Source organism: Urocitellus parryii, chromosome 14, assembly GCF_045843805.1.
Source record: "Urocitellus parryii isolate mUroPar1 chromosome 14, mUroPar1.hap1, whole genome shotgun sequence".
Taxonomy (NCBI): Eukaryota; Metazoa; Chordata; class Mammalia; order Rodentia; family Sciuridae; genus Urocitellus; species Urocitellus parryii.
In genome coordinates, this window is record NC_135544.1 from 48,653,386 (window position 1) to 48,673,094 (window position 19,709).

At 38.8% G+C, this 19,709-nt stretch overlaps 1 protein-coding gene across 13 annotated transcripts in view; it reads right to left on the reverse strand.

The window, feature by feature from the left end:
• Positions 1-19,709, reverse strand: part of LOC144250108 (chromaffin granule amine transporter-like) — a 236,043-nt gene that overhangs the window by 61,783 nt on the left and 154,551 nt on the right. Inside the window, exons 19-20 of one of the 13 annotated variants that reach the window (XM_077792539.1) lie at positions 9,109-9,208; positions 7,896-8,015 (exon numbers count right to left, since the gene is read on the reverse strand). The exons of the other annotated variants lie outside the window; for them this stretch is intronic. The gene's annotated coding sequence lies outside the window, so the exon portion shown is untranslated. The remainder of the gene's footprint in view (positions 1-7,895; positions 8,016-9,108; positions 9,209-19,709) is intronic. 13 annotated transcript variants of the gene reach the window in all.

A 19,709-nucleotide genomic window follows, 5' to 3' on the forward strand; every position in this document is an offset into this window, starting at 1 on the left:
TTACTCCATAGTAGAAAATTTCTCAACTTTCTATTTCGCTCTGTACTCTTGAAACCTGGATTATATTTGGCACTGATAAACAACCATAAGTGAAGTGAACATCAACCTATTGGCTCTAAAACAAATTTTTCTTAAGTGAAATTTAAGCGGAATTTTTGAGCACTTAAATAAACTTCAATCAGAATCAACAAGGACCAAATAATATTAAAATGAACTCGAAAATTTATAGATTAACAGCAAAAGTTTACTTTTGGAAAGGGTAAAGATGGTTCTTTAGTGAAATTTAATCCGTATTATAATTTGAATTCTGAGACTGATTAAGACTCTGTGATGGTTAATTTTATATGTTAACTCGTCTGGGCTACGATGCCCAGATACTTGGCCAACTTTTATTCTGGGTGTGTCTGTGCTGGTGTTATGGGGTGAGATTTACTTTTGAATCGGGGACTTTTAGTTAAATAGATTCCATTCTCTAATGTGGAGCGAGACCTCACCTCGTCAACTGAATGCAACTGAATGGGACAAAGAGCCCACCTCTCCCAGACAAGAGGGAACTGTCCAGTGAACTACCTTTGGATTTCATCTACAACATTGATTCTTCCTGGCTCCACAGCACACTGCCTTGGGACTCAAACTGGGACACTTTCCGGGGTCTCTAGCTCCTCCCAGCCAACCCTGCCCAATCCTGTGAGCCAATAGCTGACAGGCAAGTGCAGGGAAGAAGCAGAGGCCCTGCAGGGGGTGAGTGTGCTACTGGATGCCAGTCCCTGGTCAAAGCGCAGGACAGGCTTCTGAGTTTACAGGCAGGAAGGGATGATTAGTGTTGGTGGAGCCCCAGGAACCCCGCGCTCTGAGGAATTCTGAGCGCTTGGGTCATAATCGACCCCGGCAACGCCGGAGGACGTTCGGGGCAGAGAAGTGGATGGTGATGGACGCGCTTCTCAGAGCTGGTCCGATGGATCACTGAAGTGGCCACGATGTGGTCCTGGTTTGGAGGCCTGGGCTCAGGCTTGGGCCACTTCTTGGGTCAGGTGGGGAGCAGCTTGGCTTTCCTCACCGGCCAGAGCTCCACCTTCAACAGGGAGATGCTTCTGGATGACTTAGGAGACCCAGAAGCAGCTTTACATCATGGTGGGAGAAAGGAAATGGAAACTACTGATTCCACACTAAGATGTGAGAATGAAGGACCGAAAAAGTGCTGTACTGACCTGGAAGAAAAGCATGAAGCATCAGAGCTACAAATAAACCATCAGTCTGTAAGTTCCCAAAATCAACTGCCACAGAAAGAGGTAGAGATCAGCCATCCTAAAGCAGGACAGATTGTACTGCAAGATCAAATGTTCCAACTACAGGCAGCTGCTCAATCAGTACGCTCGGGAGCTTGTGGTGTACCAACAACAACTGCACCGGCTCCGCTCGGTTCCCTGGTCGGTAGTCATTTTTCAGCCTTTCGTGATGATGACACGGACTTTAGTGACATAATTTTATCACAACAAGAAACAAACAGATTACCAACTGAAGTTGCAAAACATGAATCTGAAGTTGGCCACTCGAGGCAGATTGCTGAGGCTCAGGGAACGCACCATTCTGACTCAAGTGAAATCTGCAAAGTACTAAATACTATCAAGACTCTTCAACCAAACCAAAGTCCAGACATATATGATCATCAGCATGAAATTTCAGTTTGGGAGCAGAGTTCTACTGTGGCAGAAAAGGGGAGAACCCTTCCTCAGCATTCAGCAGTGGAAGAAGTGTTCAGGCTTCAACGAGCCCTGGCTGATGCGGAGAAGGAAATCGTGAGACTAAATGGTTTAAACCAGGATAACCGTCTTGCTGAAGACAATCTGAAACTTGAAATGCACGTTGAAGCTCTAGAAAAAGAGAAGTCATCATTGAGTCAAGAAAAAGAGGAACTTCAGATGTCACTGTCAAAACTGAGCCGTGACTATCAAGTCATGAAAAACAAAGCTTCAACGGACATGAATTTGAATGTACAATTACTAGACTTAAAACTTCACTTGAAGGCAAAGGAGGAAGAACTGAATCAGACTATCAATGAAAAGAAAATGCTGATAGCTGAGTTAGAAGAACTGGATCATCGGAATCGGGAAGCTACAGAGCACATGATTTTGATACAAGATGAGCTATCAAAACAACAAAATGAAGGAGACCTTGTCATCAAGAAGTTGGAACAAGATCTAGATGATGAAAAAAAGAGAGTTCATCAACTTGAGGATGAGCAGATGAACATATCCCAAGAGCTGCATGTGCAGAAGGAGAAGTTAACTGAGAATGCACGGAGCCTCAGTGATTTGCATTTAACTAAGCAGAAGCTTGAAGGTAAAGTAGAAGATTTAGTAGATCAGCTAAATCAGTCACAAAAAAATAGTTCAAACGTCCAGCAGGAAAACCTTGGGCTTAAGGATCACATTAGACAACTTGAAGAGGAGCTGTCTGGGTTTAAGAGTAAGTATCGAGCCTCTCTGAATGAAGACTCTAACAGTCATTGTAAGGATGACATGCCTAAAGAACGAGAAGCTGAAGCTAGCAACCTAAGGCAAAATCTTTCTCAAGAGGAACAGCTCAATGAAAACTTAACGAAAGTTGCTGTTGAACTCAAGACGGAAAATGAAATGTTGATTTTAGCACGTGACGATGTAAGGCGTAAGTTGGAAGAATCTATTGCTGCTTACAATCAAATCTCTCAAGAAAAAGACACTATCACGGAGACTCTCAAAAGAGACAAAGAAGAGACTGAAGCCAAACTGCACCAGGCAGAAAAAAGACTGTTGGAAGAAGCAAATAATCACAGGCAGACTATTCAGGAACTCTCCAATGCACATGATTGGAATACCTCGGCCTTAAAGCTGAAACACGAATGTGCAGTTCAACTCAATCAAGAGAAGGACTTTGAAATAGCAGGACTCAAAAAGAATATTGAGCAAATGACTGCTGATGAAAAAGAAACTGAGGAAATTTTGGCATCTTACATAGAAGAACAGGAGCGATTGATACAAGTCATAAATGAGAAAGAAGTTTTTATTGAAAAACTCGAAGAAAAAAGTTCACAACTACAAAAGGATTTAGATAAGTGTTCTCAGGCCTTAAGAGAAAATGAAACTTTAAGGCAATCCGTTGAAAGAAAGGACAGAAGTCTTACCTACATGAGAGCAGAAAACAACTATCTGCGAGTAGAACTGGAAATATTTACGCAACCTGTACCAGTGGCTGAGCCTGAAGCTCTTGATGCTATCACAGAACTAGAATTGGAGGTATCTCAACTGAACATAGTCAAAAATCATCTGGAAGATGAAATTCAAGACCATCTGAATATAATTGAAAATCAAAACCAGCATAAAATGCAACTACTTCAGTCTTTACAGGAGCAGAAGGAGGAAATGCATGAATTTAAGTACAAGTATGAGCAGATGAATGCTGCGCATAGCCAGTTAATTTTAGAAAGAGAGGAGGAAATTAAGAACTTGCAGAAAACTGTTGAAGAACTAAAAGCCCAGTTGCCTGGAGAGAGAGGAGACGCTCAAACACTGAATTCTGATATTTTTCAAGAGACCAAAGTAAAAATCCTAAGAGAAAACGAGGTTCAACACTTCCAAGAAGAAGAGAAAGCTCTGCATTCTGCTGAACTAGCCAAAGAAAAACAGTCAATAGCTGAATGGAAGAACAAGGCCGAAAAGCTAGAAGGAGAAGTAACATCACTGCAGGAACGTTTGGATCAAGCGAATGCTCTGTGGGATTCTGCTTCCAGACTGAGAGAAGACTTAGATCTCAAGGAAGAGCAGATGGCAGAACTGAAAAAACAAAACGAGCTCCGAAAAGAAATGTTGGACCACGCACAACAGAAATTGTCGACTTTGGTCAACAGCGCAGAAGGAAAAGTGGACAAAGTCCTCATGCGAAACCTTCTAATCGCTCATTTCCAAACAACAAAAGGCAAACGTCGTCGTGAAGTATTGCAGTTGATGGGGAGCATCCTGGACGTTCCAGAGGACGAAATGGAGCACTTGTTGAATAAAGATTATGGTGGTGTCAGAAAGTGGATGAGGAGTTGCCTTGGAGGGGCTTCAACAAGTGTCCCCAGCACACCTCCGAAACCAAATCAACAACCCCAACCCGTGCTTCAGAGTTCTTTTTCAGAACCCCTTTACCAGGAAATGTTAAAGATGGAGCCAAATTAAGAGCTGGCAGAAGCACCAACGGGAATCCACTCTTGGTCCCACGTTCTGCAGCGGTGCCTCTTAGTAACCTCGCTGGAGTTGGACTTGGTGGACCTGGGCGTCCTCTTTTCACACCCATTGCAGATTTCATGCCCACCTTTACACCGTCGCCAGTGTCCCTGCACAACAGGGCCAGAGCTGTACTCCAGGATCTTCTAAATATTTAGCATTATTCTAAAGAAGCCATAACCCTTTTTGATGTTTTACAGCATGGCCTTTTGAAAAAGCACGCATGTGCTTGTAGACAAAAAGAGAAAGCAAAACAGCTGGTATATGTAAGTGTATGGCTACTAGGTATTTTATTTTATTTCTTTAGTTGTTGTTGTTGTTGTGATTTTTTGCTATAGTACTTTTTAAAAAATTTGTTTTGTTTTTTGTAGCACTTTTTGTTTATAGAATTTTGTTCCAATGTAGCAGATAATCATCACCAGTTATCAATTCTGATGTACTTTTGTGAGCCACTGTACAGAGCAGCCTTCTTGAACCACTAGTTCCAACCTCACTTAATGGCATTAAGATAAAAACGATACATGCAATCACAGGAAACAAGAGAAATCCAACCCATGAGAAGGATGTCTCAGATTCAGAGTACATGAAAACCAAATATAATGTTGCAAAACGTTGAGAATATTTAGTTTATCCAAGATAACATTGTACAACTACCAAGCGAAAATTCCAATGGGGAGGACCTAAACAGGAAGCTTAGTGGATAAATTCTAAGATGCTTTGAATCCAAATTCTATGACCCCTATCCATTTTGCTGATTTCCATTTCTCTACGAAAGTCACTTCACATTAATTCAGTTTTCCAGATGATAAATATGTCCAGAAGGAAGAGTATTTTTATGAGGCAACCCCGCCCGAAGTGGGATCACATGATCCATTGCCAATGGAAAAGTTAATTAGTAAGAATGTATCATTAAATATCTGGACTGCTTATCTACATACTATTGGGGGCTCTACAATCATTCTTATAAACACATTTTATAAAACATTTGATCAAAACAAGTTGGGGAGAGAAATAAGCTGACAACAGTTTTTGGAAGATGAAAAGCTTTACAACAGGAGTAGTTATAACCTTTTGATAAATTAAGGTAAAAGATGAATCAAAAGTTTCTAGCTTAAGTAGGTGAAATCAGAGAAGCGAAAAAGCAGATTGCATAGCACATACTTCTCTGACACCCGTAGTTTCTAAAACCATTCAGAACGTTTTTATTAAAATTAATTTAAACAAAATTTAATATGTTTTTAAATATAAATTATACTATCATTTAATATAAATTAATCTAATTTAAATCAATCTAATTTAAATTAATTTTATTAGTAGTATTATTTAAATTTCTTTTATTAATACTATGGTTTGATTTAAATTCATTTTATTAATTGATATTGTTTATTAACTTATGTTAAATTATAGTATGATTTATATTTAAAAATTCATTAAATTTTATTTAAATTAATACAATTTTACAAAGTAAATTTAACATAATATAGATTGAATTATTTAATATTGACTATATAATTTAATATAAATGTCAATAAAGTTAATTTTAATAAAAATGCTCTTAGTTGTTTTGGAAATTACAGGTGGCAGTGAAGTATTAGCAATATTATCTTCTTTTTTCTCCTCTTTGATTTTACCTAACTTAAGCTAGAACCTTTTGGTTTATCTTTTGCTTTACTTTACAAAAATAAAAAAAAAGGAAGAAAAACACCTAGTAGCTACACACATATCGGCTTTTCCTTTCTTATTTCTAAATTTCACCTTAACATTTACATTATTTTACCAAAATTAAGATGCCATCAGTTGTTAGGCATGAACAAAATCACTGAAACAACAACTGGAGGACGCATCCCAAAGTCACATTGGCCAAGTATTCAAAACATATAAATGTCTGAGAACCGATGAGCTCTGATAGTAAAGTTTCCCACCTATGAAAAGTTTCCCAATGCTATGGAAAATGATGACATTTCTCTTTTTGTGTTTTTTAAGCTGAGAACCAACCTAAGGTATGTTATCAGAAATTGTATGTAACTCAAGTCTTTAAATTTCTTATTTTTCCTGTACTGCAGACAAAGAGGCTCACAATTCCTTGAGCTCTACTAGCATTTTAGTGACAGGAAAAAATTCAATGATGCATAGTTGTTTATTTGCATTCAATGTCTATCAATCTTACATACTTTGGGAAGGGTCACAAGCCACGGCCCTTATGCCTCCTGCTCTATTTCAAAGCCTCCAGCATCAGTTGCAACAATTCTAGGAAACACTGGGAATACTCTATGGTACAAAATGCACAATTACTTTTATTTGAAAGCATCTCTAAGACATGAGTCATTAGGTGACTTTCTTGTTCTAAGTAAATTTACTGAATTATTATTAAGTGATAACACGGTAAGCCAAAATGAAAAATGAAAGCATATGCTTCAAATCAGAGCAAGGAAGAAATAAGAAGGTATGATGTGTGGTAAAAATACACGAACATGCAAATATTATCCAGCCTTCTTACGTCAAATGTCCTCTCTTTTATTTATTTATTTTTTGGAGGTTACATTCTTGCATGATATGCATGGAACAACTTTTGGGGGGATACGATCAGAAATTCAGCACTAAAATCTGCCTTCCTGTAACATCACACGGCTTACTCCCGAGAAGAATATCAAAGTATATATTTGGCTTCGACTTGCCAAATTACTTGGAATCTTATTCCAGTAGACTTCACACGGTTGGGAAAAGCAGAGTTCAGATTTGTCATGAGAGATTTTTATATATTCTGCTCACTCCATTGTGTCTAGGTGAGCCTTTGGGTTTCAATGCCTGGAAACACACTTCTTATATTTCAGAATTGAAGAGCTCTTGGAAACGGCGACCTCACTGCATTCTTGAGAAAAATATGTTATACAGGTACTCAGAAAATTACAAAGATTAATCTAGATCCAAGGTTTTTTTAAGACAAGGGGTTTAATGGAGAACACAGCAAGATAGCCTTAGAAATTTCATACTCCCTGCATTCTTAGGAAAAGCTGCTATATTGTAAAGAATAACACCAAACAGAAAAGTTCCTAAGAAAATATTGTGCTTTCAGTTTCCTTGTCTCATAAATTTTATTAAAGTTTCATTAAAGACCCTGTATTTGCTAGCCTTTTTATTAAATACTTTTTTGAGATATTCTATTAATGTCTATGACTGGATTTTATTTGGTCTCACATGAATGTCGCTCCCTGTGACAAAGGGTACATGGGAGGCAGGCAGGATCAGCCTGTCCTCTCCGAGGCACCAGCTGTCCGAACCAGGCTCTGACAGAGGTAGTGAAGGGCACTAGCGTCTCCTGGACTGAGCGAGAGGGTAAGTATCTGAGTGATATTAATTGTGTATAAATGCCACATTTTTTTTTTTATGCATTCATCTACTAAGTTGTTTCCACAATTTAGCTAATGTGAATTTTGCTGCTATAAACATTGATGCGGCTGTGTCCCTGTAGTATGCAGTTTTTAAGTCCTTTGGGTATAGACCAAAAAAGAGGGATAGCTAGGTCAAATGGTGGTTCTATTCCCAAATTTCCAAGGAATCGCCAAACTGCTTTCCATATTGGCTGCACCAATCTACAGTCCCACCGACAGTGTAGGAGTGTACATTTTTCCTGAAATCCTCACCAACACTTACTGTTGTTGTCTTCATCATAGCTGCCATTTTCAAAAATCGCTGACATTCTAACTGGAGGGAGGTGCAATTAAACCCCTATCTCTCACCATGCACAAAACTCCACTCAAATGAATCAAGGACCTAGGAATCAAACCAGAGACCTTGCATGTAACAGAAGAAAAAGTAGGCCCTAATTCCAATCATATGGGATTAGTCCCAAAATTCCTTAATAAGACTCCTATAGCACAAGAATTAAAATCAAGTATCAATAAATGAGATAGATTCAAACTAAAAAAGTTTCTTCTCCACAAAACAAACAATCTGGGAGGTGAATAGGGATCCTACATCTTGGGAGAAAAGTTTTGCCCCATCACACATCAGATAGAGCACTAATCTCTAGGGTATAGAAAGAACTCACAAATCTAAATACACACACACACACACACACACACACACACACATAAATAAATAAATAAATAAATAAATAAATAAATAAATGAATGGATGAACGAACGAATAAATAAATAAATAAATAAAATAAAATAACCCATTCAATAAATGGGCCACGGACCTGAACAGACACTTCTCCCAAGATGATATAAAATTAATCAACAAATTTATGCAAATATGCTCATCATCACTAGCACTTAGAGAAGTGAAAATCAAAACTACACTAAGATTTGAGGTTCAATCTTAAAGGCTGAAAATGAGCATGTTTCACCTCTCTTTCTCCTTCTACCACCAAATCCTCATAGAAATTAGAAAAGGACATTTGAAATGCTCAGTGATCCAAAATAAGAATGAGAATTTCAAGGACTGAACACAAAAATAGATTATGAAAGAGTAGATCAAGTTGAAAAGACAAAAGCAAACATAGAACGTGCAAGGAAACAGTTCACTTGCAGAAGCTGAGAGGTAACAGGCTGCTTCATGCTTTCAGTATTACATACCAGGGATCACAGAGCACAGGACAACAATAAGATAGTTATCTGGGGTACCACACCGTGGGGTACATAGAGCAAAAACATGGGAAACCCTGCAGAATAAAAGGCATCAACTGAACATCCCTCTCTCAGAACCCAAACAAGGAACCACCAACAAGCAGGGAGGGATAGAGAAGAGCTGTGTAATGCACTTAAGAAGCCTGACTGAGGAGCTATACCAAGAAGTTGTACCATGCACACAAAACTACATATCATGTTCAAACACACAGGCTACAGCCACCAAAATTTACCGTGCCCTAGACCACAATGAAAACGCCAGCCAATTCCGTAAAGGTGTTATCACACAGGCTGCAATTCTTTGTGCATCTAAAATTAGAAGAATTTTGACTCCTCAAAAAAAAAAAAAAAAAAAAAAATTCCATATACAATGAAATTAGGGCCATAGAAACAATTCCAAATAATTGTTAGATTAAAGCAAAAATCAAGATGGAATTAAATTAAAATACTATAATGGCAGAAGCAACAGGGATTTAGATATATGTATTTGAAAAGAGATTGAAATCAAACGGCATATGCTTTTAACATAAAAACATAAGAAAATACCTGGATACTGGATAAAATAATGTAAATGTTAAGGCAAAATTTAGAAAAAAAAAAAAAAAAAAGGAAAAGCTGATGTTTGTAGCTACTGGGTGTTTTGTCTTCCCATTTTTATCTTGGTAAATTAAGATAAAAGATAAACAAAAGTTTCTAGCTTAAGTTAGGCAAAATGAGAGAGCAGACAAAAGTAGAATATATAGCTAATATTTCTCTGATACCTGTAGTTTCTAAAACCACTAAGTGGATTTTTATTAAAATTAATCTTATTAATATTTTTATTATATAGTTAATATTAAATGATTTAATCTATATTAAATGTTATTTAAATTGACTTTGTTAAATTGTATTAATTTAAATGAAATTTAATGAATTTTTAGTATACTGATTTTAAGTCCTTTAGTTATAAACCAATGAGTGGGACAGCTGGGTCAAATGGTGCTTCCGATCCCAGTTTTCCGAGGAATTTTCATACTGCTTTTCAGACTGGCTGCATCAATTTGCAGTGCCACCAGCAATGTATACGTGTACCTTTTTCCCCCACATCCTCGCCAACATTTACTGTTGCTTATATTCTTGATGATTGCCATTCTGATTGAAGTGAGATGAAATCTTAGAGTAGTTTTGATTTGCATCTCTCTCATTACTAGTGAAGTTGAACATTTTTTCATATATTTATTGACTGATTGTATTGCTTCTTCTGTGAAGTGTCTGTTCAATACCTTGCCCTTTACATTAAAATAAATATATATATATATATATATTGTTTATTGCTGGCAAAAATAGAGTATCATTGAATAGTTCCAAAGTTTAGAGACTTCTAAAAAAGTGGCTTTTATAGACTTTCATGAGTTGAAAACTAGTTGTATTTCTAATAGGGTGGAGCTCAGTAATCACTATGTTGCCATCAAGAAAGCCCGGCAGATGTTTGCCCAGTGGAATGAAAGAAAAAAAAAAAAAAAAAAAAAAAACCAGAATTGAGAACATCATCCAGGCAAATCAGTAGGCAACTGATTCTAGCTCGAGGCAGACAATTAATCTGTTGACGAATCTACTTTCACAGTTTGTACATAACATTTATGGACTATTATTTTAAATTCTATTTTTAAAATATTTATTATTTAGCCTTTAGTGGACACAACATCTTTATTTTATTTTATTTATTTATTTATTTATTTTTTATGTAGTGCTGAGGATCAAACCCCATGCCTCACGCATGCTAGGTGAACGAGCTACTACTTGAGCCATAGACCCAACACTCTCTTAAATTCTTATTTCCACCTTGCTTCTTTATGATAATGAGAATTCAAATTTATGGGCAATATAGCATTCACTGAACAACTTCTCAGTCCAAATCAAGCCTTCTACTACTGTATTGTCACTGGAGTGTTATGTTAATCTTCCTACAAACGTGTGCGGAACATTTCATTGATTATGCCAATTCTTAAAGATACAAATGTGCCGAGCCCTAATATCCAGAGTACACAAAGAACTCAAAAAGTAAACATTAAGAAAACAAACAACCCAATCAACAAATGGGCCAAGGACCTGAACAGACACTTCTCAGAGAAGGATACACAATTAATCAAAAAATACACGGAAAAAAATGCTCACCATCTCTAGCAATCAGAGAAATGCAAATTAAAACCACTCTAAGATACCAAATCAGTCCACTAAGAATGGCAGCCATTAGGAAGTCAAACAACAACAAGTGCTGGCAAGGATGTGGGGGGAAAGGTACACTTGTACATTGCTGGTGCGACTGCAAATTGGTGCAGCCAATTTGGAAAGCATTATGGAGATTCCTGGGAAAGCTGGGAATGGAACCACCATTCGACCCAGCTATTCCCCTTCTCGGACTATTCCCAAAGACCTAAAAAGAGCATGCTATAGGGATACAGCTACATCAAGGTTCACAGCAGCACAATTCACAATAGCTAGAATGTGGAACCAACCTAGATGCCAGTCAATAGATGAATGGATAAGAAAATGTGGCATTTGTACACAATGGAATATTACTCAGCACTAAAAAATAACAAAACCATGGCATTTGCAGGGAAATGGATGGCATTAGAGGAGATTATGCTAAGTGAAGTTAGCCAATCCCTAGGAAAGAAATGCTGAATGTCTTCTTTCATATAAGGAGGGGGACTCAAAACAGAGCAGGCTGGAAGAGCATGAAAAGAAGACTACCAATTAGAAGGGACAAGAGGTGGGAGGGAATGGGAGAGAGAAGGGGAATTTCATGGAAATGGAAGGATACCCTCATTGTTACACACAATTACATAGAAGAGGATGTGAGGGGAAAGGGGGAAAAAAAGGAGAGAAATGAATTACAGTAGCTGGGGTAGAGAGAGATTATGGGAGGGGAGGGGACAGAAGGGGGGATAGGGAGGGAATAGGAAAGGCAGCAGAATATAACAGACACTAGTATGGCAGTATGTATAAACCTGCACGTACAGCCAATGTGATCCTGCAAACTGTACACGTGGTAAAAATAAGAATTCATACCCCACTTGAATCAAATGTATGAAATATGATATGTCAAGATCATTGTAATTTTTTTTTAAGCAACCAATAAAAATTTAAAAAAAGAAACGAGACAAGGCCCATATTAAAGAGATTTAAAAATTCTACTGAAATCTATAAGAAAATGTTTGAATGAATCATGAGGTATTAAAAGAAGTACAAACTTAATATCTTGCATAGAATTTATCACCCTATGTTTATAGACTCAAAAAGCTTTCCTTACTTTAACCTTCAACTGTGTTTTAACAAAGCCACATTATTAAGGGCTCTCTACTTCTGGCTTTATTCTTTCTTACTTAGTCTTTTCCCCCATATGAGATCCTCACCACCACAGTCGTCAATGGCTGACCTTGCATTATAATTCAAGGATCACTCTATGTAACAGCTTCTCCATTGACTGACTGTATTCAATTGCACTTCATAGCAGGAAATGTATATAACACAGCTTTATGTTGTTCACAATATCTACCACAATACCTTGTACTTTTTGGGCACTGAATATATGGATAAGGATACACTTACGAATACTGGATCCTTTTTGTCACATGTGCTCGCGAATGAGCCAGGGTTTTCCCTCCATATCCCCCATAGTTTCCAGGAATATTCCAAACATATTGAGAAGAAGAGAAATGCTTTTATTTGGACGGTCAGTTTCGAATACACTAGGTAGGTATCTCTCTCAGATAGAAATACAAAATGACAAACAGCTGTGGTCAGAGTGAACCATGCTAGAAGACCGAATCTGAGTGATCAGAAATGCCTTTCAGCAGGAGGAGCAACAACCACTGGAACCAGATTCAAGCCAAATGGGATAGGTCTTACACTGAAAAAGGATCATTATTTGTGATTTAAAACAATAAACAAACACAGAACACCTAAAGAGAAGGAGGCACCCTGCTATAATTTGGATCTGGAATGTTGCCCAAAGGTCATGTGTTGAAAGCTTGGACCCCAATCCACCAGCATTCAGAACGGACTCTACAGAAAGGTGAATTGAATCCTGAGCTCTAACCTCGTCTGTGGATCAATCCACTGATGGGTTCATGATTGGACAGGACTATCGGGAGTTGGTCAAAACTGTGGGCGGTAGGGCCTAGTTGGAGGGTAGGCCACTGGAGTTGATTCCCTGGAAGGGTACATCATATTCCTCAGTCCTCTCTTCCCCTCACCATTTCCCTGATCTCCATGAGTTGAGAAGCTCTGTTTTGAAGCCAGGCTCTCTGCCATGGTAATCTGCCTCACTTCAGGCCACAGCAATGGAGCCTGAAATTGAACCAAAATAAATATTTACTCATTTAATTTTCTCAGGTATGTTGTCAAAGTGATGAAAAAGTCTTCTAACACACACACACACACACACACACACACACACACACACAGGAGGAATGGTCTAAAGGGAGAAAAGGACACTTGGTATTGTTGATGCCTTCTTCAACAGTAGACACAGCTGGGGTACAGCGTGGATTCTCACTTCAGCAGATGCTAAAAGGGGCTTAAATTTTTATTTTAGTCTTTTATGAGGAGACATTGACTAACACAGGCCTGACTTCTCTCTCAGATTTGGAGATGAATAAGAAGGACCAAGAAGATTTCCTTTTCTAGCACAGGACACAAATGCAGTCACTAGGTTCTGATAGCAATCTGAGTAATTATGTCTACTTGCTCTATCTTGAAGGCAAGAGACATTATGAGGTGATTCATATGATCCTTAGAATCTATTTAACCATTAATTTTCCAAAAATTCTTCCTTTTTTAAAATTTTATTTCTGCCACCTTGGGGTTTTGTTTCCTGAACAGACATATAGAAAGAACAGCTCAAGGAAAAGAGTCTCCTGAATATGGGCTCTGGGAAGAGAGTAATGGGAGCAAACCCAAACCCCTTCTAAAGGGTAATAAGGAAAATGATCCTAAAGGAAACAAAAAGGCAAATATGAACAAAGTGGCAGCAGGCTCCATTTGTTGGCCACTTTCTCTGCACCAGCCATCAGGTGAGAACTACACACACTATGTTCTCATTTACTGTTCAACTCATGCTTGTGAGAGAGGTTTCATAAATGCATTCTGTCAGTTTAGCTCCAAAATTGCTTTGGTCCCAACTGGTCTGTCTGTTACAGCCCACGTGCTTCCTCTCTTTGCTTTGTCCCCAACTCTACAAAACTGCCTCCTCATTAACTTGTTGGAATTTAAACACCTTGGAAAGCAGGGCCTTATCTTAACTCCTTCTGATCCTTAGAGGTATGGGAATTACATTTAGGATTGTTACTCCATAGTAGAAAATTTCTCAACTTTCTATTTCGCTCTGTACTCTTGAAACCTGGATTATATTTGGCACTGATAAACAACCATAGGTGAAGTGAACATCAACCTATTGGCTCTAAAACAAATTTTTCTTAAGTGAAATTTAAGCGGAATTTTTGAGCACTTAAATAAACTTCAATCAGAATCAACAAGGACCAAATAATATTAAAATGAACTCGAAAATTTATAGATTAACAGCAAAAGTTTACTTTTGGAAAGGGTAAAGATGGTTCTTTAGTGAAATTTAATCCGTATTATAATTTGAATTCTGAGACTGATTAAGACTCTGTGATGGTTAATTTTATATGTTAACTCGTCTGGGCTACGATGCCCAGATACTTGGCCAACTTTTATTCTGGGTGTGTCTGTGCTGGTGTTATGGGGTGAGATTTACTTTTGAATCGGGGACTTTTAGTTAAATAGATTCCATTCTCTAATGTGGAGCGAGACCTCACCTCGTCAACTGAATGCAACTGAATGGGACAAAGAGCCCACCTCTCCCAGACAAGAGGGAACTGTCCAGTGAACTACCTTTGGATTTCATCTACAACATTGATTCTTCCTGGCTCCACAGCACACTGCCTTGGGACTCAAACTGGGACACTTTCCGGGGTCTCTAGCTCCTCCCAGCCAACCCTGCCCAATCCTGTGAGCCAATAGCTGACAGGCAAGTGCAGGGAAGAAGCAGAGGCCCTGCAGGGGGTGAGTGTGCTACTGGATGCCAGTCCCTGGTCAAAGCGCAGGACAGGCTTCTGAGTTTACAGGCAGGAAGGGATGATTAGTGTTGGTGGAGCCCCAGGAACCCCGCGCTCTGAGGAATTCTGAGCGCTTGGGTCATAATCGACCCCGGCAACGCCGGAGGACGTTCGGGGCAGAGAAGTGGATGGTGATGGACGCGCTTCTCAGAGCTGGTCCGATGGATCACTGAAGTGGCCACGATGTGGTCCTGGTTTGGAGGCCTGGGCTCAGGCTTGGGCCACTTCTTGGGTCAGGTGGGGAGCAGCTTGGCTTTCCTCACCGGCCAGAGCTCCACCTTCAACAGGGAGATGCTTCTGGATGACTTAGGAGACCCAGAAGCAGCTTTACATCATGGTGGGAGAAAGGAAATGGAAACTACTGATTCCACACTAAGATGTGAGAATGAAGGACCGAAAAAGTGCTGTACTGACCTGGAAGAAAAGCATGAAGCATCAGAGCTACAAATAAACCATCAGTCTGTAAGTTCCCAAAATCAACTGCCACAGAAAGAGGTAGAGATCAGCCATCCTAAAGCAGGACAGATTGTACTGCAAGATCAAATGTTCCAACTACAGGCAGCTGCTCAATCAGTACGCTCGGGAGCTTGTGGTGTACCAACAACAACTGCACCGGCTCCGCTCGGTTCCCTGGTCGGTAGTCATTTTTCAGCCTTTCGTGATGATGACACGGACTTTAGTGACATAATTTTATCACAACAAGAAACAAACAGATTACCAACTGAAGTTGCAAAACATGAATCTGAAGTTGGCCACTCGAGGCAGATTGCTGAGGCTCAGGGAACGCACCATTCTGACTCAAGTGAAATCTGCAAAGTACTAAATACTATCAAGACTCTTCAACCAAACCAAAGTCCAGACATATATGATCATCAGCATGAAATTTCAGTTTGGGAGCAGAGTTCTACTGTGGCAGAAAAGGGGAGAACCCTTCCTCAGCATTCAGCAGTGGAAGAAGTGTTCAGGCTTCAACGAGCCCTGGCTGATGCGGAGAAGGAAATCGTGAGACTAAATGGTTTAAACCAGGATAACCGTCTTGCTGAAGACAATCTGAAACTTGAAATGCACGTTGAAGCTCTAGAAAAAGAGAAGTCATCATTGAGTCAAGAAAAAGAGGAACTTCAGATGTCACTGTCAAAACTGAGCCGTGACTATCAAGTCATGAAAAACAAAGCTTCAACGGACATGAATTTGAATGTACAATTACTAGACTTAAAACTTCACTTGAAGGCAAAGGAGGAAGAACTGAATCAGACTATCAATGAAAAGAAAATGCTGATAGCTGAGTTAGAAGAACTGGATCATCGGAATCGGGAAGCTACAGAGCACATGATTTTGATACAAGATGAGCTATCAAAACAACAAAATGAAGGAGACCTTGTCATCAAGAAGTTGGAACAAGATCTAGATGATGAAAAAAAGAGAGTTCATCAACTTGAGGATGAGCAGATGAACATATCCCAAGAGCTGCATGTGCAGAAGGAGAAGTTAACTGAGAATGCACGGAGCCTCAGTGATTTGCATTTAACTAAGCAGAAGCTTGAAGGTAAAGTAGAAGATTTAGTAGATCAGCTAAATCAGTCACAAAAAAATAGTTCAAACGTCCAGCAGGAAAACCTTGGGCTTAAGGATCACATTAGACAACTTGAAGAGGAGCTGTCTGGGTTTAAGAGTAAGTATCGAGCCTCTCTGAATGAAGACTCTAACAGTCATTGTAAGGATGACATGCCTAAAGAACGAGAAGCTGAAGCTAGCAACCTAAGGCAAAATCTTTCTCAAGAGGAACAGCTCAATGAAAACTTAACGAAAGTTGCTGTTGAACTCAAGACGGAAAATGAAATGTTGATTTTAGCACGTGACGATGTAAGGCGTAAGTTGGAAGAATCTATTGCTGCTTACAATCAAATCTCTCAAGAAAAAGACACTATCACGGAGACTCTCAAAAGAGACAAAGAAGAGACTGAAGCCAAACTGCACCAGGCAGAAAAAAGACTGTTGGAAGAAGCAAATAATCACAGGCAGACTATTCAGGAACTCTCCAATGCACATGATTGGAATACCTCGGCCTTAAAGCTGAAACACGAATGTGCAGTTCAACTCAATCAAGAGAAGGACTTTGAAATAGCAGGACTCAAAAAGAATATTGAGCAAATGACTGCTGATGAAAAAGAAACTGAGGAAATTTTGGCATCTTACATAGAAGAACAGGAGCGATTGATACAAGTCATAAATGAGAAAGAAGTTTTTATTGAAAAACTCGAAGAAAAAAGTTCACAACTACAAAAGGATTTAGATAAGTGTTCTCAGGCCTTAAGAGAAAATGAAACTTTAAGGCAATCCGTTGAAAGAAAGGACAGAAGTCTTACCTACATGAGAGCAGAAAACAACTATCTGCGAGTAGAACTGGAAATATTTACGCAACCTGTACCAGTGGCTGAGCCTGAAGCTCTTGATGCTATCACAGAACTAGAATTGGAGGTATCTCAACTGAACATAGTCAAAAATCATCTGGAAGATGAAATTCAAGACCATCTGAATATAATTGAAAATCAAAACCAGCATAAAATGCAACTACTTCAGTCTTTACAGGAGCAGAAGGAGGAAATGCATGAATTTAAGTACAAGTATGAGCAGATGAATGCTGCGCATAGCCAGTTAATTTTAGAAAGAGAGGAGGAAATTAAGAACTTGCAGAAAACTGTTGAAGAACTAAAAGCCCAGTTGCCTGGAGAGAGAGGAGACGCTCAAACACTGAATTCTGATATTTTTCAAGAGACCAAAGTAAAAATCCTAAGAGAAAACGAGGTTCAACACTTCCAAGAAGAAGAGAAAGCTCTGCATTCTGCTGAACTAGCCAAAGAAAAACAGTCAATAGCTGAATGGAAGAACAAGGCCGAAAAGCTAGAAGGAGAAGTAACATCACTGCAGGAACGTTTGGATCAAGCGAATGCTCTGTGGGATTCTGCTTCCAGACTGAGAGAAGACTTAGATCTCAAGGAAGAGCAGATGGCAGAACTGAAAAAACAAAACGAGCTCCGAAAAGAAATGTTGGACCACGCACAACAGAAATTGTCGACTTTGGTCAACAGCGCAGAAGGAAAAGTGGACAAAGTCCTCATGCGAAACCTTCTAATCGCTCATTTCCAAACAACAAAAGGCAAACGTCGTCGTGAAGTATTGCAGTTGATGGGGAGCATCCTGGACGTTCCAGAGGACGAAATGGAGCACTTGTTGAATAAAGATTATGGTGGTGTCAGAAAGTGGATGAGGAGTTGCCTTGGAGGGGCTTCAACAAGTGTCCCCAGCACACCTCCGAAACCAAATCAACAACCCCAACCCGTGCTTCATAGTTCTTTTTCAGAACCCCTTTACCAGGAAATGTTAAAGATGGAGCCAAATTAAGAGCTGGCAGAAGCACCAACGGGAATCCACTCTTGGTCCCACGTTCTGCAGCGGTGCCTCTTAGTAACCTCGCTGGAGTTGGACTTGGTGGACCTGGGCGTCCTCTTTTCACACCCATTGCAGATTTCATGCCCACCTTTACACCGTCGCCAGTGTCCCTGCACAACAGGGCCAGAGCTGTACTCCAGGATCTTCTAAATATTTAGCATTATTCTAAAGAAGCCATAACCCTTTTTGATGTTTTACAGCATGGCCTTTTGAAAAAGCACGCATGTGCTTGTAGACAAAAAGAGAAAGCAAAACAGCTGGTATATGTAAGTGTATGGCTACTAGGTATTTTATTTTATTTCTTTAGTTGTTGTTGTTGTTGTGATTTTTTGCTATAGTACTTTTTAAAAAATTTGTTTTGTTTTTTGTAGCACTTTTTGTTTATAGAATTTTGTTCCAATGTAGCAGATAATCATCACCAGTTATCAATTCTGATGTACTTTTGTGAGCCACTGTACAGAGCAGCCTTCTTGAACCACTAGTTCCAACCTCACTTAATGGCATTAAGATAAAAACGATACATGCAATCACAGGAAACAAGAGAAATCCAACCCATGAGAAGGATGTCTCAGATTCAGAGTACATGAAAACCAAATATAATGTTGCAAAACGTTGAGAATATTTAGTTTATCCAAGATAACATTGTACAACTACCAAGCGAAAATTCCAATGGGGAGGACCTAAACAGGAAGCTTAGTGGATAAATTCTAAGATGCTTTGAATCCAAATTCTATGACCCCTATCCATTTTGCTGATTTCCATTTCTCTACGAAAGTCACTTCACATTAATTCAGTTTTCCAGATGATAAATATGTCCAGAAGGAAGAGTATTTTTATGAGGCAACCCCGCCCGAAGTGGGATCACATGATCCATTGCCAATGGAAAAGTTAATTAGTAAGAATGTATCATTAAATATCTGGACTGCTTATCTACATACTATTGGGGGCTCTACAATCATTCTTATAAACACATTTTATAAAACATTTGATCAAAACAAGTTGGGGAGAGAAATAAGCTGACAACAGTTTTTGGAAGATGAAAAGCTTTACAACAGGAGTAGTTATAACCTTTTGATAAATTAAGGTAAAAGATGAATCAAAAGTTTCTAGCTTAAGTAGGTGAAATCAGAGAAGCGAAAAAGCAGATTGCATAGCACATACTTCTCTGACACCCGTAGTTTCTAAAACCATTCAGAACGTTTTTATTAAAATTAATTTAAACAAAATTTAATATGTTTTTAAATATAAATTATACTATCATT